Genomic DNA, 25,455 nt, shown 5'->3' with positions numbered 1-25,455 from the left:
GCTAGTGTGCACGCCTCAGCAACTGAGTTTGTCCTCAGGTCTTGGCACCCACATAAAAGGCCACATGATGAGAAGCTACAATCCCAGCACTGAGGAGCTGGAGGCAGGAGGATAGCTGGGACTCCCAAGCCACTCAGGCTGGCAGAGTCAGCAACCTCCAAGTCTCACTGAAAGGCTGTCTCAAAAACCAAGGCAAATGGCTGCTGAAGACTGATGCCCTGTGACCTCTGACCTCCACACGTGTGTACCTGCATACAAACACACACACACACAGACACACACAGACACACACATGGCCCCACACACAAGAATAAACAAATAAAATAAATACAAGGCAAAGGAGACCTGACTGTATTACATCACAAAGCCTTGATATCTCTCTCTCTCTCTCTCTCTCTCTCTGTCTCTCTCTCTGTCTCTCAAGATTTATTTATGTATGTGAGTGGTCTCTCTTCTTGTACATCTGTTTAACAGCAGAGGGCATCAGATACAGATGGTCGTGAGCCACCATGCATTTGCTGGGAATTGAACTCAGGACCTCCAAAAGAACCAGTGATTTTAACCACTGAGCCGCCTTCTCTCCAGCCCCTAGAGCCTTGACTTCAATGTGATCTCATGAGGTCACACCATCTTACTTTCCTAAGCCTCCCCTTTCTCTGTAACGTTCAGTCACAGAAGTGAGAAGTCAACAGCAAGCGATGCTTGTTTTTTTCCCGGCACTGTGTGCACATCACGATACACAGATCCCACTGTCGCCGCACAGCACAGCATCGTGCTCCCCACCCGCACCCCACCCGGGGCCAGGTGTTCTTCAGCTCCACCTGTGGCTCCGAGAACACATTTCCCTCTCACCGCTGCCCAAAGGGGGGAAACTGAAATCATAGTGTGACCAGAAGAGGGGAAAAAAAGCATGCTTCCTGGTAGGCAGAAACTAAGAGTGCAGCTGGTCCCGGTGGCACACTCCTGCAATATCCCTGCACTTTGGGGGCAGAGGGAAGGGGATCAGAGTTCGAGTCATCAAGACACAGCAGCTTGAGGCCTTCCTTACATGAGACCCTGCCTCAAAACAAAGAAATACACTGGTTTTAGAAGAATGACTGACCGGGGGGGGGGGGGGGGGGGGGCTCTTTGAAACCTCCTCTCCCTCAGTACCACAACCTAGTGCATTGCGAAAGCCATTTTAAAGGGTCCAGATAAAGTTGCCCTCTCTCCAAAGCAAGGCTGCCCGCTCTTCCGTCTTAAGCCTTGCTTTGAATGCTGGAACTGTTTACCACAAAACTTCTTATGTGGATATCAGTACGACTGCAGATGGATGCAGACAGGAGAAAGGAAACCGACAAGCTGTCCAGTTCCCTAAGAGATGCCCTCTGTACCCACAGCCTTCACAGCAGATGCTCCCGCCTCAGCCCTCCTTTCCAGGGGAACACAGGCAGCAGTGGATTCTGGGAAGGTGGACCCTGACAACTGAGGCCTTTTGCCGGCCTCTCTAAAGCCTGGCCACGGCTTTCAAGGAAGCTGTACTGGAGCCAGCTGGCTGGCTCAACTGGCATGTCCCCCAGAGAGATGTTACCACCTTCACAGAGCCAGAGCGAGTGTCCCTTCCCGCGGTAGAATGCAACACGGGGCTTCGAGTCTTCCTTTAAGGGCACCTGGCTGCAGGATGATGGGTTAGGACCCCATTTGGGCCATCTCTAGGGTGATCTGGAAAGCACGCCGCCCCCCACCCCAAAAGCTGAAGCACAGAGTCATAGTCCAAGCTGTACTCTCAGCTTCCAAACACTAGAGTCAGGAACCTCCTGACTTTGAAGAAAATTAATAACCACCCCCACAGGCCTCCCCATCTCAGAGTGACCCTCGCCCCCCCAACCCCGAATTCTCCCAACTGCCTGGGCAGGAGGAGGTCTTATCACTGAGCACAGTGATCAGCAGAAATGGGGGTGTCTGGGCTGGAGAGATGGCTCAGTGGTTAAAAGCACTGTTTGCTCTTCCAGAGGTCGTGAGTTCAATTCCCAGAAACCACATGATGGCTCACAACCATCTGTAATGAGATATTGTAGACAGTCACACATGCAGGCAAAACACTGTATACATAATAAAATAAATAAATAAATTTTGGGCTGGGGAGATGGCTCAGAGGTTAAGAGCACTGCCTGTTCTTCCAAAGGTCCTAAGTTCAATTCCCAGCAACCACACGGTGGCTCACAGACATCTGTAATGAGATCTGGTACTTTCTTCTGGCTTGCAGGCACACACACAGACAAAACACTGCAAACATAATAGATAAATCTTTTTTAAAAAAAAGAAAGAAAGAAAAAGAAAGAAGTGGAGGTGTCACAGATGCCGATTCTCTTTAATTTATGTCTATTTTGTGTGTATGAGTGTTTGCCTGTGTGTGTGTGTGTGTGTGCGCGCGCGCGCGCGCCATGTGCGTGCACCTTATCATATACACACAGCATTGAGTGACTTCCTAAGGCAGAGGGGAAAAGGTAACACTCACTCACTTGGGTCTGTCCTTCCTCCTCTTAAAGGGACAGAGATGAGTGGGTACCACTTTGTCTGCAGCGTATGTATCTTTTACTCAGAAAAAATGATCTCACTTTTAAAACACAAGTCATCACCTGGCCTGGAGGTACAGTGAGGAAGCAAAGCGTGTTTTAGCCATTTGCTTTCTATGTTGGGTACCTAGGCTTCCTTCTGTAAAGAATTATTTTCATTCTTTCGGTGCATTCTTACTTCTAAAGTGATATATTTGAAACCCAAGAGACTTAGAAACAGCTTGTCCTAACAATTCTAACAGATATCATGACTATTACTAAGGCAACATTACTCTTAAAGTGACAGTTCTGTAAAGCAGCCAGTGCATGCCTCTGCTCTCAGCTCTGGAGACAGAGACAGGAAGGCCACAGGCTCTGAGGGCTGGAGGCAGGCATGGAAACAGATACTTGCAATCCATCTCCCCCCCCCAGGGGTGGGGGTGGGGGACACTGAGTTTATGCACACACAAGCCCTTGATTGATGTAGCCAAACACACTCCAAAGGCAGAGGCGGCAAAATGCAGAAGTTGCCAGGGAATAAGGCACACACAACACTATCCATTGACACCATCCACTCTTGATTACCTTCTATTACAAAACCTACGGGAGGAAACAAGGCTTGTGAAAAGTGCATGGTGCAAATAAGTAGTTTGGTGTCCACCTGTCCCATCTCCTTTCGATGAAACAGCCATGAAAGGGCACGAAATAAAAATATAAGTGCCCAGAAAAATCCAGAAGTTATAAGCTTTTGAAAGCTGATAGTCAAGGATTTACCTGTTATTTATTTATCTTTTCAAAACAGGGTCTCTCTGTGTAGCCTTGTCCTAGAACTCTGAGGACCAGGCTGTCCTTGAACTTACAGATGCCTGCCTCTGCCTCCTGAGTGCTGAGATTAAAAAACACGTGCCTCTACCTCCAGCCCGATAGTCACCGTTTTACACACGAAGTCTGGCTCAAGGAAATTTCGGTCACATCACAGGTATTATGTCATTTACTGCCTCTACCAGCCCTACAGAATTATCTTGATAAACTGTCCGGGAACAAAGAGAAACCTAAAGTTTACTCTCAAGCTGTGGCCAGCCCATTCTAGAACTACGGTGCCCTGGCTGGCCACAGTAGCTGCATTTTTATTTTGTTTCTGTTTTCTTGAGAAAGGGTCTCACTGTATATAACTAAAAGTGCCTGAAACTCGCTTTGGTTCAACTCATCCAATTCACAGACTATCTCCAGAGTGTAGGAATAAAGGCCTGGGCCACAGTGTCTACATTTTACCAAATTACCAACAGGACTGCAGGGCTGTGCCTTCCCCAGTGGTGGGGTCCAGTCTAGTGTCCAGAACAGAGTAAAGGCGCAGATTTTCTTTCTGTGGCAACAATGTAACCACTGGTCCCAGGGCACTCCCAGCGGGAACCCTGAGTCTGATAAAGTTGCAATGTAAGAGAACAAATCAAGAAAGCGCTGATCTTTGCTTCCTCAACCTGGCAGCATCTTAGATTTGCGGACTAACTCGGGTACTTCGAGTACTTAGGTCTTTTGTTTGTTTGTTTATTTGCTTTTGTTTTTGGAGACAGGGTCTCTCTGTGTAGCCCTGGGTGTCCTAGACTCCCTTTGTAGACCAGGCTAGCCTCAAACTCCCAGCAATCCACCTGCCTCTGTCTCCCAAGTGCTGGGATTAAAAGCCTGAGCCACCACACTGGGCTGAGTACTTAGATCTTGGTAAAGCAGCTGACACAGCCACTAACCCTGAGTCACGATCCCTATCAACTGCTTCCCAAGAACCACAGAGCAACTAGGCAGCCTAGAGACAGACAGTGGATACATTTACTAGCAAGGAGAAAAGAGCCAGAAGGAGTAGCACTTAATCTCTATTCAGAAGTAACAGAAATTGTTCACATTGGTATAATCAAATTTGCATACAGCATTAATTGGGAGGTGTGGGAAGGGCAAGTGAGGGTGAGTGAGGGGTTTAGTTAAAGTAACAGAGGCTGTAGACAAACAGGGTGCAGCTCCTTTTAATCTGCAAGGGAGGGGGTGAAGGTATCCGTGTGCGACTGCCTCTAGCCCCGAGATGCAGAGGAAGGGTGTATGGACAATGAATCTGTTTAAAACTCCAAGACCCGAGTTTGATCATTATCAAATGCAATCCTATTACCCCACCCATCAGTAAAGTTCCACAACAAATGTCCCTTGAGTGAAAAGGGTAGCAAGAACCCTACGGAAAGAAGTGCTCAGAAATTGAATTTTGGTGATCAGATGAAAAGTCAACGCTATGTGTATAATCTGGCTCCAGTATAAACACGCCTGGGACCGGAGGTCATGAGAACAGTTTGCAGACACATGTTGGGATGAAGAGCCGCAGAGACAGGGAGAGGAGAGCTAAAACTTGGACCAACCTTATTTTTCTAAGCATAAATTATCATTTCTAATTTCCTTAATGCTGAAAAATAGCTTCTCCCTTGGCAGAATTGTTTACCTTCCCAGCAAAAATTATACTTCAAAAGCCATCAGCTGAGGGGTGGGGCCGTCGCTCAGTTGGTGGCATATCTGCCTAGCACGCCTGAGGCTCTGTGACTGGTTCCCAGGAGAGGATAAACCAGACAAGGCGGTCCTCAGCTGTAATCGGCACTTGCAGAGCTAGAGTTAAGGTGATCAAGAAGTTCACCACCACCCTTGGCTACATAAGGGTTCTAGGCCAGACTGAGCTACAACCTTGCTCAAAAGTTAGCAATTGCTACAAAGTTCAAAAGAAGAGAAGGCCAGTCACAGGGTTAGTTCCAGCACTTAGGAGACTGAGATAGACCTCTGTGACTCTGTGGCCAGCCTGGTCTACATTGCTAGTTTCTGATCAGCTAGGGTTACATAGCAAGACCATGCCAAGAAAGAAAGAAAGGTAAAAGGCAGAGAGGGAGGGAGGGAGGGAGCAAGCGAGGGAGGGAGGGAGGGAAAGTCTATAATGGTCTGTGTTCAGTGGGTCACAGGAAATACACAAGTGAGCATCTCAAAGTTCCTAAGAAACTGAAGAATAAACTGATAAGAGGGTTGGGAAAGCCCCCCTCCCTTCTGTGAACACGAGCTCCAGCTATATGGCAGCACACTTGTTTGTGTGCACAAGGCATGCCCCTAGAAAATAAGAAGGCCCAAAAGACAAAGCCGAGCGACTTCCTGATACATCAGTCACCCCAGCACCCTCCACTGTGGTTTGTGCAGATGCCACTGAGAAGGAAATAGGGAAGGAATGCCTTTGAGCAGCAGTTACTGACAGTAACCATAGCAAGGGCTAACTGCCAGCCAGGAGCTCCTGCGTGCATTTTACGTAAATTATCTTCTCCTCTGACCACACACACTCTCACACCGTCATTTTAAATAAAGTCACTTTGCCATGGCCCACCATCAGCAGGACTGAGATGCAGGCAGGACAGACAGTGTGTCGTGTGAGAGTCAAGGCAGACAGACAGACAGACAACAGGAAATCCTCCATCTCCCATTTCCTTCTAATAACCAAAAACGGAGAGAAATTTAACACAATGGTATGAAAAGCAGAGACATGCTAAATTCTAGATAGGAGTGGAAAAATGGATGTGAAAAACATGTGTCCAAGGACAGTGCTCATAAATTACTACTTATTTAAAGGGAATAAAAAACAGCACGGGGCTGGGTGGGTCTGTTAACTAAAGTGCCTCTTCTTGTACAAGTGCAAGGGCTGGAATTCAGTTAGCGCTCTCTCTCTCTCTCTCTCTCTCTCTCTCTCTCTCTCTCTCTCTCTCTCTCACACACACACACACACACACACACACACACACACACACACACGGCTATAGTCACATATCTGTAATCCCGGGGTGAGGGGTGGTAAACACGGCAGCTGGATCCCCAGAACTCACTGACACAACCAGTCTAGTCTATGTGTGAACAAGTCCACTTAGAATGCCAATCTCAAAAGATAAGGGGAGATCAAGAGAGAAAAATGCCTTACACACAGACAGTTGGCCCACACACATGTACACCACACACACATATGTGCACACAATCACATACATACATGCACACACACACAAACACACACACATATGCACACACACTTTCCCCAAGGCCTGATGACTGGTCTCTTCTCATGGTTTAAAAGTCTTCTGTGCATACTGTATATCGGCTGCCAACCAGGCTCCTCTCCTAAGTGTCCAAGTGCCTCCGAGCCCTTTCCCTGCCAGGGGGTAGAGGCACATGCAGGTCCCTTAAACAGCTTCCCAGGCCTTACCCCATAGCCGCAACCGCAGAATGACAGCAGGACAGCAGGGGTGCTGGTGGAAGCAGTGCGGTTCCTAACTCCCAGGTGGCCCTAAGGAACAGCCCACTAGCTCTAGCTGTGCCTGAGACACTGCGCTTTCTCTCCCCTTCTACCAGATACCAGAATAAATCAGTTCCCTTCCCAAGCACCATCGGTGGAGAGGGACGTGGCGCATGCCTGGGGTCCCAGCACACGACAGGCTGAGGTAGAAGAATCAGAACCTCAAGGCCAGCCTGCTCTACATGAGGCTGTGCCTCACTAAAGAAGCCAGTCAGATGACTGAGCAGGTAAAATGCCCCGAGTTCGATCCTCCCACCCCCCACACTCCCCAAGCTATGGTAGGAGAGAGCTGGTTCCCAGAACTTGTCTCCTGACCATGCGCTGACAGTGACTGACATGTGCATGCATGAACACACGCGCACACCCACGACCTCTAATAAGTAATTCAATTAAAATTCTTTAAAAAACTAAAACAACCTCTAATGGACTGACTTTTGTTCAGAAGTCCGTATCCCCCAACAGGACGCGCTGATCCTCCTGTGCACACCTCTCTGGCCTCCAGCCCACTACAGAACCGCCTTACAGCCGCTTTACTGCCCCTCCCCTCTCTGCCCAGGTCTCTACCTCCTACTCAAGTTACCTCCATCTCTAAAGCAGCTTGCATGCTAACACAGCGCAGGCTGCCAGGTGAGGAGGCTGCTCACGTGCCGGCTGCCCCCTGCTGGCTGCCCCCTGGAGGGCAGGGGATGCCCCTTTTATCTTTCGAACTGTGGCTGACACAGGCTGAAATGCTTCACTCCAGCGGCGTCACCGAGTTACAATCTAGCATGGCCACGCCGACATGACATTTAGCTCCGCTGAACCTTGGTTTTAGAATCTCTGATTTGGGGCAGCAATGGCACCGACCTTCACGAGTGAGGCAAGGAATCATGAACAGCCAGGTCAAAGTGCATTAGTGAGTGCTGTGCTTGGTATCTCCTGCTCAAGTCTGGCAGGCGCAGCGATAGGGGGCTTACAAAGTCACAAACAGGAACTTCTAAAAGCCTTTTTCCCCCCTTACTCAATTTGTTCTGCTCTGCAGGAAAGTTCATAATATTTCTATTGAGAAGCCATTCCTTGCTTTCCTTCAAAAAGAAGAAAAAAAAATCAATGCACCAAGTTTAAGGAACAAGCGCATCAGTAACCCTCCCACCCCAGCTTTCCGCTCTGAGCTACAGTGACTGCCTCCAGCCAGTGCTCCTGCCCAGAGAATCGCCTGCTTCACCCTTAAAACAAACAGCACTTTGTAGGGAAACTGGAGGCCAGCCCAAAGGAGGAGGGAAGAGAGAAACCAAGAAAAAAGAGTTGAGGCCAGAAATGGAGTCAACACCCACAGTCCTGGTCCACACAAACACAGGTAAGAAGGGATTGAAAGAAACAGTTCAGACCAGCACAGGCCTTACCCACCCACCCATCTCCCCACTCACTACAGGGGGAAAAATGAATTCCAAGGCTCACAAAGGCTGCTGCGCTGGTCAGCTGATTATCCAACACATGTGGCTTTTGTTGTTAATAAAAGACTGTTACATATAGAAAATTCCAACTCTCACCAGGCCAATGGCACTGCTGGGATGAGCCCTGCCTCCACTCACAGGGGAGGAAGCTCAAGTTTTGAGAAAGCCAAGGTCACACAGCAGGCTGCAGAACAGACAGCAAGCTCAGAGCTTGAATTCTCTAAGCTCCAAAGCCCAGGCCTTTCCTATGACCCACACTGATTGTAAAAGGCGGTTTTAAAACACCCTTGGAAGCTCACCAAATGCACTCTTGTGAAGGACAGGTAAAACAAGGCAGGGTTTGTGTTCCTGAAAAGAATTTGGTGCCAGGGATGAAGGCTGTCATAGCAACAAGTCTGTCAGCACAGCCTTATGCTGGTCAGTCCACTGCCTGCGACAGGGCCCATGCAGGAACCAGGCCCTCTCTCCTACAGTGTTTCATTTGTGTGTGTGTTGGTCTGGGAAGAGCATCTGATTTTCTTTTATTTACTTTATTTTTTCAGTCAAACTCTGATGCCGATTTTAAGACTGAAACGATATGGAAAATAAAAGAAATTTCTAGAACAAATTTGCAAGCAAGGCATGGATGGCATCCCACACCTGTCATCCCAGTCCCTGGGAACAGAGGCAGCAGAAACTTTGTGGCTTCAAGAACAGCTGGGCTACACAAGCTTCAGTAGAGAGTGAGATCTGCTTTTAAAAAAAAGAAAAGAAAAGAAAAGGCGAGGTGAGGCAGAGGCAGGTGGATCGCTCTGAGTTCGAGGCCAGCCTGCGCTACAAAAGGAGTCCAGGACAGCTTAGGCTACACAGAGAAACCCTGTCTTGAAAACACAAAAAAACAAAAAAAGAAGAAGAAAGAAAAAGAAAAAAAGAAAGAAAGAAACGACAAAAGGAAAAAAAGACCCAGGCATGGTGGCACATGCCTATAATCCCAGCACTCAGGGAGGCAGAGGCAGGTGGATCTCTGTGAGTTCGAGACCAGCCTGGTATACAAAGTGAGTCCAGGACAACCAAAATATAAAAATAAAAATAAGGAAGGAAGGAAGGCAAAAAGAAAGTCAGCCAGGCAGCTTGGGTTCAAATCACATCACTATAATCCACATGGTGTGACCTTGAATTACTCAGCTGTTCACAGTGTCTGGGTGGAGCCGCCTGACTGAAGATCAGCCTTGGTTTCCTCTGGTAAAAAACAGGGATGTGGTGCAGAATAAATAAGTTACTGCGTGTACAAGGTGCTGCAGAGCACGGCGGGCACAGGAAGGCTGCACACACCACAGAACACATGAACCATCGCATGTACAAGGTGCTGCAGAGCACGGCGGGCACAGGAAGGCTGCACACACCACAGAACATACGAGCTACCGCGTGTACAAGGGGCTGCACAGCACGGCGGGCACAGGAAGGCTGTACATGCACTTCTTCCTGTTACTTCCAGATCAGGCACTGGGCTGGGTTCTTTTTCCACTTTTAGCAATTTCACTTTATAAAAAAGATGAAAGGACTATGAATGTAACATTTATATAATTCCTGATTGTTTCATGGTTCTTGCTGCAGGTAGTTTATCGTATATATGTGTAATAATATAAATGTATATGTAAAAAAATTTTTTTTAATTTCTTTTAAAAAAAAGATTAAAGGAGGTATCTTGTACACATTGTCCACAATGTCCCAAGCCATTGCAAAGATACCCCCTGAGAGTGAAGAACACATCCACACTCCCGATATTACAAATTGGTTTCATAATTGAGGGGAGAGGAGGACACCCACCCCAAATCCTTACTGTACTAAGCATCTGGCGAGGCACTTTCAAATGTCGCCGTCCTAAAGCCATGAGTACACTGGTCCGAGCGCCTGCCCAGCATTCACAGAATTCCAAGATCCATCCCTGAGCCGCAGAAGCAGGAGGTAGGAGCAGCACACACCGGTAACCACGGCACTCAGGAAGTGGAAGCAGGAGAATCCTAAGTTCAAAGTTCAAGGTTAGGGCTGAAAAAGACGGCTCTGCGGTGAGGAGCACTGGCCACTCTCCCGGTGGACCCAGGCTTAGGCCACAGCATCCATTTGGCAGTTCAGAGCCCTCAGTTGTTCCTGTCCCAGGGGACACATTACCCTCTTGCCCTCTCCTGACCTCTGAGGGCATCAGGCAGCAAGTGGAGGCAAAACAATCGCGCACTGAATAAAAAAAATCTTTACAATAGGTTCAACAAAGTCAAGGTGGCCTCAGCTAAGAGTTACCTGAGGACGTCTCAAGAAGAGACGCTCACTGCTGAGTTTTAGGAGGACAAAGGGTTTCCTCCCAGAAAGCGGTGGAGTTCCAGCACAGTAACATCAGCCACCGGGGATGACGGAGGATAAAAACACAAAAACGAAAAAGCATCCTGAGTACATCCTGGCACTAGGATTCTGAACTTGGCCAGTTCAGAGGTCTCCCAAAATACACAATTCTCTTTCTCTTCCAGAGGCTGTGTATCCAACCAGATACAATCCAACCACGTTAGGGTCCCCAGAGCAGATTAAAATGTGGAAGACAGGAACACCACGTTAGTCGCCACACAGACCCAAGGCTGCGTCCTGCATGGAGGCCACACCTGAGAGCCAGCCCCTGCAAGAGGACACGTACCCAAACGCAGGGACAGAAACTAGTGTGAGCTTTGTTCGACCGTGGATGCATGCGTGAGTCTGTGTTGGCGGAGGACAGATGATACCAAGTTCTGGAGTTTTAAAAGTGAGCCGAAGAGCCGGGCGTGGTGGCGCACGCCTTTAATCCCAGCACTCGGGAGGCAGAGGCGGGCGGATCGCTGTGAGTTCGAGGCCAGCCTGGTCTACAAAGTGAGTCCAGGACAGCCAAGGCTAACACAGAAAGACCCTGTCTCGAAAAACAAAAAAACAAAACAAAACAAAACAAAAAAAAAAAAGGGAGCCGAGTATGCTGGGGAGAACCTGTAATTCCGGCACTCAGGGAAGCTGACTGATCCAACTTCACGGCCCTCCTGCTCTCCATGGGGAAGCTCAGGCCAACGGGATCGACCAAGTGACCCCTGACTTTAGGAAGCTAAAGAAACGCGCGCGTACTGTGCTCTTACTCCAAATCCTACGCTTCCAGTTTCCCTGGCCCCGGAAGCTGGGCTGCCTACCACCAAGGCCTCTCTCCAGCCCAGAGCACTATTTTTGTTTAGTCTGCGGGAAGTTCGTATTTGAAATGTTGAATTAGCTAACCTTTAAAATCAGATTTTACAAAAGAATCCAAGTTTGGCTTCCAGTGGAGGAAGAAAAAAAAAAAAATCAGAACTTTGGCCCACATTCTGCCAGGACAAAAGGCTGAAAACAATCCCTCTTTAGAGAGAGGCCTCCTCCTTAGCTCTGCTCAGCCCCACCCCCCACCTCCCTCCACATTACCCCACCTGTGAGACTGAGCTCTCACGACCACAGAGCATCTCAGAAGCTGCTCCCCGGGGGACACCTCTTGCTCCAACCTCCCAACACGAACAGACCAGTGTCTTCTCTCCACTTCAGGCAGAAATTAGCAATGCAATTATGAGGCTCCTACTTGGCATAGAATCTACCAGGTACAAATAAATAAATAAATAAAAATTCATAAAAGGAAAAAATTTAGAAATACACAAACAAAAAAAGTTTTGTAACAGAAATCCATTTTTAAAGAATTAAACTTAAAAGAGCAGAAGTACGGCTCAGCAGGTCAAAGGGCGCAGCACAAGCCCGGCAACCTGAGCTGGCTCTCTGCAGCTCACAGTACAGTGTAAAGAGAGCGCTGGCTCCACAATGCTGTCCTCTGACCTCTACATGCTCCAGGACACACGAGTCTCTGTGTACAATTTGGAAAAAATAACTTAATCTGGGGTGGGGGTGGTGCATGCCTTTAATTATGGTACTTGGGAGACAGAGGCAGATGGATAGATCTCTGAATTGCAGGCCAGCCTGGTCTACAAAAGGGAGTACAGGACAGCCAGGGCTACACACAGAAACCCTGTCTTGAAAAGTGAAGTTGAAAAACAAGACAAAACTTAGAAAAGTCTGTGTTGTGTGTATGTGTGAGGGCCTCTGTTTGCGTGTGTATGTGTGTGTGTGTGTGTGTGTGTGTGTGTGAGTGCCTCTGTGTGTGTGTGTTGTGTGGTGGTGTGTGTGTGTGTGTGTGTGTGTGTGTAAAAAGGGGGCATATTTCTGTAAGACACGTAACCATCCACTTCCCAATTGCTCCTCATCACTGGCTAAATATTAGTCTGAAAACTAGAACTGCTCAAATAGGAAACTTAGCCGTAGGAACTCACTCTACTGAAACTAAACTTGAACACAATGACCGGTACAAATAACCCAGGCGTGCTGACACGGGTCTACAGGCTCAGCAATTGGCAGGCACACACAGAAGGATCAGGGTTCAAGGCCAGCCTCAACAACAAATGAATAAATAATTCTCAAAAGGAAGGAAAAAGAAAACAAACAACAACAAGGATCCAGGAGGAGGAGGAAGGCGTGCCACACAGGCCTGCTGACCCGAGCTGGATCCCTGGAAACACTGAAAGTGGAAACAGAGCACTGACCCCAGGTGTTCTCTGAGCCCGACACATGCTCCACAGCACACAGGCGCACACATACAATAGTAAATAAAAGAAAACTGAACAACCACAACACAATGACACCCAAATAACAAAAAAGTATACTCTATATAAATGAAGCCGACTGGAGCCGGGCGTGGTGATGCACGCCTTTAATCCCGAGGCAGAGGCAGGTGGATCGCTGTGAGTTCGAGGCCAGCCTAGTCTACAAAGTGAGTCCAGGACAGCCAAGGCTACACAGAGAGACCTTGTTTCAAAAAACCAATAAATAAATAAATAAATAAATAAATAAATAAATCAGACTCTTAAGTATGATAATAGATATATGTATGTATGTATATACATGTGTGTATATATATAATTATAAATATATATATATATAATTTTGTTTTATGTTGAGATGTGGTAAATTATGGGTTTTTGTTTGTTTGTAGTTTATTTGCCTTTATTTTATGTGCACCAGTGCTCTGCCTGCATGTATGTATGTATGTCTATGTGAGTGTCAGATCTTGGAGTTACAGTCAGTTGTAAGCTGCCATGTAGGTGCTGGGATTTGAACCCGGGTCCTCTGAGAAGAGCAGTTAGTGCCTTTAACCACCAAGCCACCTCTCCAGCCTGGTAAGTTATGTTCTAATACATGTTTGTTATAGCATTTATTCAACAAAGATATGCCCCGTTGGCAAACAGCTGCACTGCCTTATAATATACTTCTTACTGTGGTTACTGGGGGGTTAAGTCTTAATTATGAGGCCCACACTTAACGTCTTCTGGTGTGCCATCCTACCATGAATAAAGAGAAAAGGGGCCAGGGAAAACACTAGAACAATTAGGTGGTTTAAAATTACTTTCTGGGGGCTGGGGAGATGGCTCATGTGTAAAGAGCCTACTGAGCGAGCACGAGGCCCCAGCTCACATGACAGGCAGGTGTGACAGCACCCATCTGCTATGCCAGCAGAGAGGGGAAGGAGCCAAGAGCCGGGCTGATCCCTGGAGTCCAACGCGTCTACAGGCTCTAGCCGATCGCTACACCCTTTACTCAGTGTCTCCCTTTCACAGAAGTACTATGGAGTGCACGAGATGACCACAAAGTTTCAAACGAGAGGTGAGAGCGGAGCGTGCAGGGCGTTTGAGAACAGGCAGGGAAACAAGCCAGCCTGGCTTCAAGCTCTACGTCCTTGGCATGGGGGTAGCCGTGGGGTCTCACGCCCTCCCCGTCCTCACTAGCTCCCCTGTCAAGTGGGAGTAAAAGCCTGGTGCTGACTTCAGATCGGCCAAAGAATGAAACAGGAGCACATACACACTTCAGGGCACAGATTTGGAAAACTAAGCAAGGCCAAAAAAAAAAAAAAGTAGCTGTAATTATTAAGAACTCTGGAGCCGGGCGTGGTGGCGCATGCCTTTAATCCCGGCACTCGGATCGCTGTGAGTTCGAGGCCAGCCTGGTCTACAAAGTGAGTCCAGGACAGCCAAGGTTACACAGAGAGACCCTGTCTCGAAAAAACAAAAAACAAAAACCGCAACAAGAACTCTGGGGGCTGAAAATGTATGTTGGTTGGAGAGTTCCTGCCCGGCACACAGGAGGCCCTGGGTTCAATTCCCATCACAACAACAAACAAACAAACAGACAGACAAATGACACACCTGTAGACATTCAATAGTTTTCCAACTACTTCCTGGTCTACTAAACAGAAAAAAAGTACATCTGAGAATAGGTTGACTTCTAATACATTGACTGACTGACTGACTGACTGACTGACTGACTGACTGACACATACATGTCACAGCATGTATGTAGGTCTGAGAAAACCCTATGGAGTCAGTTTTCTCCCCCAACCATGTAGGCCGGCCAGGCTTGACAGCCAAGTCCTTTTCGCGCCGAGCATCTCTCATCTCTCCAGCCTTAAGCTGAGTTCTGAGACCTCTCAAGGCCCCACTGCAAACCTCACAAAGAGTTTCCCCCAAGAGCTTTGATTGTCTACCAACTCTTTAAAATTTTGTTGTGAACAGTCAGTCACTGAAGAGAATGGTGACTGACAGAGTGATCTGGTTGTCACTGGGGACTGAACAGAGGGTGTTGTGTATGCTGGCCAGGAGCTTTACCGCTGGCCACAAGCCACAGCTGTCCACAGCTTGCTTACATCCCACCTGATGACTCTATCCTGTCCCTACAATGAGGGGAACGCAGGTCCAGCAGCCTCTGGAGACTCTCTTGACTGCAGGACACACAGCAGCTCTCCTGCAGGAGGGTGCTCACGTCAAACAGTGAGTTTCCGGAGGACTGTGGGGAGCGGAGACTTCTCTGGCACTGTTCCTAACTGTGGTGGTCTGAGTAAGGACGGCGACCACAGGCTCACACATGTGAGGGCTTAGTCACCAGGGAGTGGAACTATTTCAGAAGGATTAGGGGCCGTGGCCTCCTTCGATGCCAGGCCATATGTCTGTGTGTCTGTCTGTCTCTCTCTCTCCCTGCTTGTAGATCAGGATGTAGTGCTCAGGCGCTTCTCCAGCACCATGTCTGCCTGCGTGCCACCCTTACTCCCCACCATGAGGATATCAGACTAAACCTCTCAAACTGTAAGCGAGTCTCCAATTAAATGTGTCCTTTCATGAGCTGCCTTGGTCACGGTGTCCCTTCACAGCAATAGAGCACTGACTAAGACACTTAACTATTTACCAGCAAATGCCAGGGGTGGGGTAGGGTGTGGGCAGTCTTTAGGGAAAGGCTTAATAGAAACGGACACCACACTTGTGAGATTGGCAGCCCTCAGAGGACGGTGTAAACATCTTGAAAACTGTCATCCTTGGACCTTTGATTTCATATGCCAGCAAATTTTCAGTAGACCGTCATTGGCACTGCCAGATTAAACTCTGACCAAGGGTTGGGTATGGTGTAGAGAGGCTGAGGCAGGGGGATCTTGGGTTTGAGGCCAGGCTATACTAATGTACTCTGTAAGACCCTGACCAAAAGAAGGAAAAAGGGGGCAGGGATGCATTTCAGCTGGGAGAGTGCCTGCCTGAGTTTGAGCCCCGGCATTGAATGAAAGTGGGCGTAGCTATGACCCCAATACTTGGAAAATGGAACTATGTAGGTCACAGGTTCAAGGCCACCCTCAGCTACGTGGTGACTTGGGAAGCCAACATGGGCTGCGTTGAGACACACTCAAAAATATAAACAAACCAACCAACCAGCTATGGAATATAAAGACCAAACCTCATTAGCATCCTCTTCACAAAAGAAACAAGAGTCATAGTAACAGTCTAAAGAGCAGGAAGGACAACCTGAGACACAGAGACAGCAGCTAAAAACCAAAGCCCTCTTGGAATCAAAAGCTTGCTGCATCCTGTCTATGCTCACTTGCCCACAGGTTGGGCAAACTGCAGCCTCACTATGGAAACAACTGCTCAAGGGACCACAGACTCCATCCTGTCCAGGACTCCTACCTCACAGCTGCACCACACCGGGGCGATGTGCTGTCTTTGTCGTCACTGTGCACGGAATCTAACGCTCCTGCTGGTTCCCATTAACCCACACAGGCTCACCAACCACACCTGTACAGTGTCTTCAATCGATGTGCCCCACAGCCATGAGAGATGGTGGCTCTCAGCCTTGGCCACACATCAGAGCCACTTGGGGGCAAAGGGAAGTTTTCATCTGAATGACCTCCATAAAATAACAACATCAAAACCAAAAATAATCAACTCCACGTCCAGAGGTTCTGACTCACCAGACACGTTGAAGGACACGGACACCGTGTGTGTGTGTGTATGTGTGTGTGTGTGTGTGTGTGTGTGTTGTGTGTCCTATGTGTACATGTGTATGCACATGCATGTATAGTAACCGTATATGACATTCCTTAAGTGCCACTCCCTTTTCTAAAACTTTGTATTAGTAATAGTGTGTGTGTGTGTGTGTGTGTGTGTAGTATGCGGGGGTGGGGAGGATGGGGGGCAGGGAGTGGGGGTGGGGGGAGCAGAGATCAGAGAACTTTGTTGGTCACCAGACTTCCACAGCAAGTTCCTTTACCCACGGAGCCATCTGGCCAACCCCATCTTGGGTGGGGCCTGGGGCGTGCCGATGGGGCTACCTAGGGCCACTGGCAGTAAGCCCTAAGGTTCCATCTATACCCACCTCCCCAGAAAAGGGGTTGCAAGTGAGGACTACCACACCTGGGGGGGGGTCAAACTCAGACCCTCACCTGTGTATGACAAGCACTTTGCCAACTGGGCCATCTCTCCAGATCCCAGTTCATACTTAAAAGGGTAATATTCTCCAGGTGACTCTGATTCAGATTAGAAAAGGAACTGAAGCCGCCTTTTTTTTTTTTTAACGTCTGATCTAAATTCACATCTTATTTACAAATTTGAAGGGAAACCTCTCTGTTCATTCTTTTGGGTCACAAATGCTATTTGAGAGCTCTCATGTGCACAGCACTGGAAAAAGGAATCAATGGGACACAAGACAGAGCCGGCTGTCTCCTGCCCACCCACAGACTGACTGGGGCTTGGGGACAGAGGCGAACAACCAAAACGCCACGTAGGGGAAGGAGTGACTGCTCCTTCCTCAGTCCTTACAGCAGTAGTTTCTAGGGCTTTGATGGCACCCCTCAACCAAGTCTTTCCAGACTGTAAATTTTTGTCAGAAAAACAGCTATGCAGAAGCCTGTCCCAGCAAGAACTCTGAGTCCTTGGGGAGAATCACACCTTTGTGTTTCCTGATGCACAGCAACCACACACCTCCCACCCCCAACCCGGAGAAAAGCATTGTGGGATAGGAATTCAAACTATATTTTCTGAACTGGCCTTGGTGCACACCAGGAATTCTAGCCCTTGGAAGGTGGAAGCAGGAAGACGATCAGAATGTGAGACTTGTGGACGATTGTGTTTTCCCTAAATCCTTTCTCTGAAAGAGGTGTTCCTTGTCCTCTGGCCTGGATCACTAGGACGGTGCTGTGCAGTGCTTTCCAGAGCCTCTTTATAGCTCCCCTCCTTCCTCCCCTCCCGGCAGCAAAAGCAAAACACCACCCTACCACAGCTCCATGGCTCCGCCTAAAAATCCCACCCATTTGCAGCCAAGTAGCTCACCTACCAGAGTTCTGACAAGTAACGCAACCTCTGTGGTTTCCCGGGAGCAAATCCCTCCTAGTTAGAGATTTCATAACCCAGGCCAGGCCTGTGTCACCTGTAAAGCTAGAAGTCCCGCTGCACCTTCCCTCTTTTGGTTCAATTATATAAATAAGGCCCGAGGGACCTCGATTGTTTACACACTTGGAGGCGGAGGATGAATCCTCCTTCTGAGCGCCTGTATTCTTTAAGGAAGATTCTGGCGCCTAAAACTCGGCACGCAAGCTTAATCAAACCCGCTTCCCACGGAGGCTGGACGTTCTCATGCAGTCACAGGCTGATCCAGCCCAGCTCCAATTCCTCCCTCCCTCCCTCGTCTGACAGACCAGAGAACGGAATCCAGGGTCTCAAACATGCTGGGCAAGCATCGAGCCACACGGAGCTACAGCCCCAGGAATGTAGGACAATATCTTGTGTCGTATGTTTCCCAAATACCCCCTGCTTATAGGATTATCCTTGGCTCCCCAGAAGGTGTACACAGGTTACTACCCCTGTCGACCAGAACAGAAGCGAGACACAACCAATTATACCACTTGGATGGAGAGACAGGACCACAGAGAGGGACAGAACACAACGGGCATACATAACAAAATGGCCACACACACATCATATTTGGAATTTTGCTCCTTCAATACTATGGGATGGCTACCACCCAACTTAAGGGCTGGGGATTTAGTTCTGCTGGTAGAGAGCTTGTCTATCACGCACAAAGCCCTGGGTCCGATCCCCTTGCACTGCACACATCAAGTGTTGGTGGCACATGCCCGTAAAACGCTAGCACCGGCAAGGTAGCCAGATCAGGTGTCGGGGGATGGCTTAGTGCGCTGTGTAACCAGATGTTGGTTTCTGTGCCCAGAGATCTGGTTGCAGTCAGGGTGTGGGCACTGTCATTTCTATGAAGAATCTCCTGCCTCTCGGTGTGTAAAAATTGTCATCCAATATCTCTCTGATTGGCTAACAGAGAGCTGAACAGCCTAAAAGCTGGGCAGGGCAAGAGGAGAGTCCAATCCCAGTTAGGAGGGCCCAGGTAGAGGTGGGAGGATGGGGGAAGAAGGTCACCAGAAGCCATGAGGAGGTCACCAGGAGCACAAAGATGGAACAGGAGCTAGACGGCGGGTCACAGGGCACATGGCTGGGAAGTGGCCAGACCAGTGTAGTTGGGTTAGAATATATTAGATTCCCCGGCTAGCGCTTTAAAGCTTATTGGTAAATATAACAGGTATCTGTGTCACTGTTTGGGAGCTAGAATCGGCTAGAAAAACCATACTTTCCCCCTCCCCCCACAATCGGGAGTTCAAAGTCATCCTCAGGCTACATAACGAATTGGAACTTAAGGCATACCAGTCCGGAATACATAAATCTGTCTCCATTAATGGCGCCAGGCACAGTGGCCCACATCTATACTCCCAGCACTCGGGAGGCAGAGGCAGGCGGATCTCTGTGAGTTCAAGGCCAGCCTGGTCTACAAAGCGAGTCCAAGACGGCCAAGGTACACAGAGAGACCCTGTCTGAAAAAAAAACAAAAAAACAAGAATCAATCAATATTGGTGGCTACATCAGAATATCTAAAGCACCTGGCAGTAAGTTCCCAGGACTTCCCACGTCTAGGTTTACTTGCTAACGTTCTTAGTGAAGTCACACAAGCCAAGATACACACAAAACCACAGTGCACCTTAAAGCCCAGCACGGAGGCAGACGCTTGATTCTAAACCCCAAGCGGCTCTTCTTGCACCTGTAATGCTGTCAGCTGGTACTCTGGGCCCCAGGAAAGAGAAAACAACACAGAGCCTGAGTGGGAACCAAGTTCACAGTGTCTACCCCTCATGAGTTCGAAAGCAACCCTCCTCTGGCAAGCGTCCAATTTGTAAAAAACATCAGCAGCTCTCCTCCAGATGTACACACATACAGAGTGACAAGGCTCCCTGAGGCAGAAGTTGGCGTTTCAGACACTTGTCTCAGTCGGCAAAGAACGGCACCACAGGTGCAAACGCTGAGAGAGCTCAAAGCCGAGTGGACAACATGCTCCCAAAGGGTTAACCAGCCTCTGGAACTACCCCCCATGCCCAGCACACCAAATCTGTGAGTCTCACTACAACCAGATGAGTGGCAGCCACCATTCCAACAGTACCATCGCTGGCTTGCTTTTCTGTATTAGGATACAAGATGGAGCCAAAATTTAAAAAGCTCGAAGAAAGTCCAACTCAACTTCTCAAGAGAAAAAAAAGGATGTTGCTCTGTGCATACAAATACACAGCAGTTGCTGTAGCAAATCCCAGCAGAGTTCTGATTACCTGTAATCTGCGTCTGTAGTAGGTGCTGCTTAAAATAATAACAACAACAATAGAAAGAGGTGGAGGGAAGAGGAGGAAGAGGAGGAAGAGGAAGAGGAAGAGGAGGAGGTGGAGGAGGAGGAAGAGGAGGAGTTGCAGTTGGTAGTTTCAGCGAGGGTAAAAGTGTCCCACTGTTTTTGCTGGCCACTCCTATCCCAACCACCAGCCTGAATTCCAGGGGGGGCCAGGCTGACTTTATGAGGACCAGCATCCCCTGAAAGATGGCTAGAATGACCTTACACCGTGAAAGGTAAACAAGGGAGCAGGAGGGGGACCTCGCACGCACGTCCTGTCCAGTGAAGCCAGAACAACTCCAGAAGAAGCCAATCAGAGAGACCACTGGGAGGGGCCAAATAACTACAAACACAGAGGCCCGCTCCACAAGGGTGCTCCTTGCTCCTTGGGTGATTCAAAGGAGCAACTTAGCAAGTGGAAGAATTTGCTAAAGGAGTCAGGCAGGTCCTCTCTAAAACACCAGTTCGGTGACTCTGCACTTACCTCGGTATTACCCTGCCCGAGAGCTCATCCACTGCCCTCAAAACTACCTGCCTCCTGGTCGGGACCTGACCAAACCCTAGCCCTTTCAGGCCTAAGCAGACTGCTCCCCTATACCGGCTTCCCAGCCTCCTGTTGTCAAGAACCACCTCCCTGCACTCAGAAATGCAGCTTCCCTTCTGGGAAGGCCACCACAGCAGTCCTGCTCACGGCCAAAGGCCAGTGGTGTGAACTCTGGCACTGCTTTTGTGCATGCGCGAACGGGCACGTGCCCACGGGCATGTGTGTAAAGGCCACACAGTCCGTTCCTCTCCACTTTAGACTCCCAGGGAAGGACGCTCACCATCTCAGCTTGAATGGCCTGTGAACCCAGGCCTGCCTCCCCTGGCCCAGCCCTGGAGCTACAAACATACCACGCCCAGCCTTTACTAAGACGAGTGGATCTGACCTTGGCTCCTCCTCACGGCTGGGCATCGGGCAAGCGCTTTACCCGACCTCCCTACCCAACCCCCACCCCAGCTTTGGCATTCCCAACATTAATATTCTTTCTTGGGCTTGGGGCAAAGTCCTGTGCTGAAGGCTTGTCTGTTGTTTTACATTACTTATTTAGGGAGAAGGATAAGTATCACACAACAACTTAGGGGAGGCGAGCTCTCCTCCCACCACACGGGTTCCAAGCATTAAGCACCATTCCCTGCTGAGCAGTCTCCAGAGCCCTGAAGGAAGTTTTCTAACCACTAGAAGCCGGTGGCACCTTAAGCACTCACTTTCCACTGACTGCCAACGGCCTTCGAGGCGGAATGGTCCTGCCTTTGGAGAACCTTGGGCTGAGGCAAACGATAAACACTCCTGACTCCTAGTTAATTTTCCACTGACTAGGTTAGCGCTTTCGGCTCCAGCTAAGCAAACCTCTCCACTTCTCCCAGCGTCCACTGCAGTGTGTGCCCCTTGATCTCCTCCTTTGAGGCAACCACTCCCCGCCTCTGTCCTGACACACACATCCTCACCCTGAACTATTGGACTCGGCATGTTTATCTGCCCTCACAGAGTACAGCAACCCACCCCCCGGCCCCCTTTTCAAGTTCACCCGGCATTCCCTCTGCTCCCTGCTTACTGGCAGCACTCAATACTATCTGGCGTATCTCAGGTGGACAAACACTAGCTCCCGTAGTAAGTGAGATCATCCCTTCAAACTAGCAAGTCCACAACACATGTGGCTGTGTACGGTGGCCCGTGCTTGTAATCCCAGCACCAGGGGAGGTATACGGGAGGACAGACAACCTTGAGTGACAACCTTGAGTTGGGGGTGGGGAGGGCGCCAACCTCGGCTACAGGGTGAGAGCCTCCCCCATCTCAAAAACAAAACAAAAAGAACACACATGACCATAAATACAAAGACCCACCAAAAATGTTAACCTTATTATGGTCTGGGCCAATTTAAACTACAATTTCCAACATTACCAGGGAAGACCAATTTCAAAAAAAAATTAAAATTAAAAAGAAAAGAAAAGAAAAAGCCTCCATAAAGTATACACCTTACTGGGGAGAGGGGGAAAGGCCACATGTTGACTAAGTGTTTTCAATGCTGTAAGGGAAAAAGCAGGCAAAGAATGCTGAGGCCGTGGCTCAATACTTGGTTGCATCAGTACTCCACCCTCCCCTGGTGTGGAGGGAGGGGAGGGGAGCCCTGGGTCACCTGAGGACAGCTCACACTCTGACCTCTTAATCTATCAGGCCTCAATCAACAAAGTTTACACACCTTTAATAAAAACTAGAGCAACGAACCTAAGACACTAAGTTCCTGTGGGCCGGGCTGGGAACTCTCCACTGTGAAAGCCTGTCCACTGTGGATTATTACTTCGTCCCTTTGTAGAGGGCTCCCTAAATAATTGGCGGAAGTCAACACTCCCAGGTTTTCCACCTCATCTTAACCTTCGATTCTTTCTCGTGTCAAGGCAATAGATTTTTAACTAAAGTTGGTGTTGTGCCCCTGACCTAGCCGATAATATGTATGCTCTGTGTTTGTGAGCTGGAAAAACAGATGGTGTCTGAAGACCTCACAGGCAGAGTGGTCCCCCACCCCATGGTGTGTAAGACCCAGAGGCACCAGAAGCCCTGGGGAGGGAGGCCTGAATCCTGTCCTCCTAGGTTGTTTAAGCAAACAGCCCTCACACATACAGCAGAGGGGGACAGCTCATCTCTGCTCCGCCGAGTGCTCTTCCTGCACTCCGGAACCGAGTGTGTACTAGGTGCTCAGTGAACGCTGCCAGGGTGGGATTGTTATTTAAACGGCCAAAGAAAGTTTCCAGAAGTCAGGGCTTCCTTCTCAAAGTCTTCCAAAAGCACGTCTTCACAGCTGCCTTGCCCAATACAAAACTAAAGACTTAAAAAATAAAAATAAACTTTCTAAGTCAAGGAGAAAGCAATCTCGGGAGAAAACATAAACCAAATAGGTGCCCCAAGAGTCTCAAGTTGGGGCTCCGGTTCGGCTAGGACACACAATACTTGGCCTCGTCCCTTTGCCGTCTTCCTTCCTGCTTCCTTTCTTTATCTTGCTTTTTTCTTCCCACCAATCCTACCTCCCCACTTACACACACACACACACACACACACACACACACACATACACACAGCTGCATGGGAGCCGCTGAGCCATATACCACATCCCTCTTTAGAGGGGACATACCTCTCCTGCCCTCGACCCGAAGCAGCTCTCCTTCACTGCGGATGGCTTAAAAAAAAAATCAAAGAAAAACAACAAAAATCTCATTTCCTTATCAGTTAGGGATACCCCACATAAAAGTGGGCAGGGAGAGGGGACCCCCTCCCCATCGACTCTCCAGTTACTGGAGGCGACAGTCCTCTGGGCAGGCAGCCCAGTTTTCCTCTTTTCCAAGCCCCTAAGCAAGAATCTAGCAGAAGTCCCGTTCCCAAGAGCCCACGCTTCCAAACAAGCTAGAAGCGGATTATACCGGTACCCAACCCGGAGATGGCCCGCGGCGCGCACTGTGCACCTGCGGCCTCAGCGCCCTCCCCCCGGCGCGGGGGGCGGGGCGCAGGGCCTTCCCTCCCCGCCCCCGCCCGCGGGGCTCCCCGAGCGGCCCACCCAGAGCTGGACGGAGGCGGATGGGGAAGCGTTTCTGGAGAAGTTCAAGGGCTCCTCTCGCCGGCACCCAGCCAACCAGGCCAGACACCAGACACCCACCTCCGGGAGGACTCGGAACCGCAGCGATGGGCAATCTCCGCCCCTGCGATCGCGCGCACGGAGGCCGAGGCGGGAGCGCGGCAGCCGGCACCCGGCCCGCGCAGGGCCCAAAGCGGAACAATGTCCCGGCGCGGGGTGGGGACCAGGTCTCGCTGCCCGCCCCGGGGTCCCGATGCCCTCGCTGGTTCCCGATCGCGACCCTGGCGGCAACCCGGGCTCCACCGCGGCGCCGCGCGCAGACAGGCAGGACGCCTGCGCGCCCCGGGGCCGCTCCACCTGCGCCCTCCCGGCCCGGATGGACCGACGCGCACCCACCTTCGCGGGCAGCCCGGGCCGCGCGCGCCGGAGCTTAGGCGGAGGCGGGAGGCGGCGGCATCACCTGCGGCGGGCGGTGGCTGCACCGGGACGCGCCCCGGAGGCGCGCGGCGCCCTGGACCCTGAGCCCGCGGCCCCGCCCGCGGCTGCCACCTCGAAGCGCGGCGGAGGAGCCGGGGCACCCCGGGCGGCGGCAGCGGCAGCGGCGGCGGCGAGAGCAGCAGCACATGACTCTGTAACGAGGGGAATTAGACAAAGCGTAACATGGACTCCGGGCCCGTGCAGGCGCCGCAGCTCTGGGACCAACCGCAGCCTGCGAGCGCCGCGACTGGCCGGGTCGCAGCCAATGGGGCGGGCGCGGGCCTCCATGTGATTGCCTGCGCTGTGCCCGCGCGCCCCGCCGCGCCTGCCTAGGGGTCCGTCCCGACGGCCAGAGGGGCTGGGTGGCAGGGAGGTGGCCGGTGTGCTGGACTAGCCGCTAGACGCCCAGCAGGTGCACAGGGCGAAGAATGGCCGCCGAACGTCGCCTGAGGCGCAGTGCTTTACTCCTCCAAGCGCACCTGGCCAGGGCATGGTGCCAGGCTGTCTGTTCGCCTGGAGCCACCCGGCTGAGCCGGGAAGCTTCGTCCGAACTACGATTTCAGGAGGCTGTCGTGCCCACTAAAAACTGATGGTTGAGATTGGGAGATTGGGGGTGGGGGTGCATTTAAAAAGTCAAGTGCGTTCCAACAAGCCGGAGAAAGCAATTACCTGGGATTTAGGACAGGTGCTGCTGAATGCGCGAACTGCTGCTCAGCTTCCATCAGCCTACCTCTGCCATGAAAGCCTTACCTAGCAGGTTTGTTTTCACCTGAATCAGGACCTCCCTCCCCTCATTCCTTTTCACCAAAAACGCCGTGCATACGAAACAGGCACTTGGGAAGTTGCTCTAAAAAAGTTTCCCAAGTTGATCGCTTTCTCGTGTGTTTCTGCTGCTGTGCAGTCTAAGTTTTCTTCGTGTTTTCTTGGTGTTCTCCCTCTCTCTCTCTCTCTCTCTCTCTCTCTCTCTCTCTCTCTCTCTCTCTCTCTCA

General features: G+C 50.1%; 1 protein-coding gene across 6 annotated transcripts in view; it reads right to left on the bottom strand.

The window, feature by feature from the left end:
* Positions 1-25,333, bottom strand: part of LRRC8D (leucine rich repeat containing 8 VRAC subunit D) — a 117,532-nt gene extending 92,199 nt beyond the window's left edge. The window contains exon 1 of one of the 6 annotated variants that reach the window (XM_084759761.1): positions 25,136-25,333. The gene's annotated coding sequence lies outside the window, so the exon portion shown is untranslated. The other 5 variants (XM_084759760.1, XM_084759766.1, XM_084759764.1 and 2 more) reach the window with 5 other exon arrangements.
* Between the last annotated feature and the right edge of the window lie 122 nt (positions 25,334-25,455).

The sequence above is a fragment of the Acomys minous genome, assembly GCF_964271855.1.
Source record: "Acomys minous genome assembly, chromosome: 15".
Taxonomy (NCBI): Eukaryota; Metazoa; Chordata; class Mammalia; order Rodentia; family Muridae; genus Acomys; species Acomys minous.
Note: the sequence above shows the minus strand (reverse complement) of the source record. Positions and strands in the feature narration are given on the sequence as shown.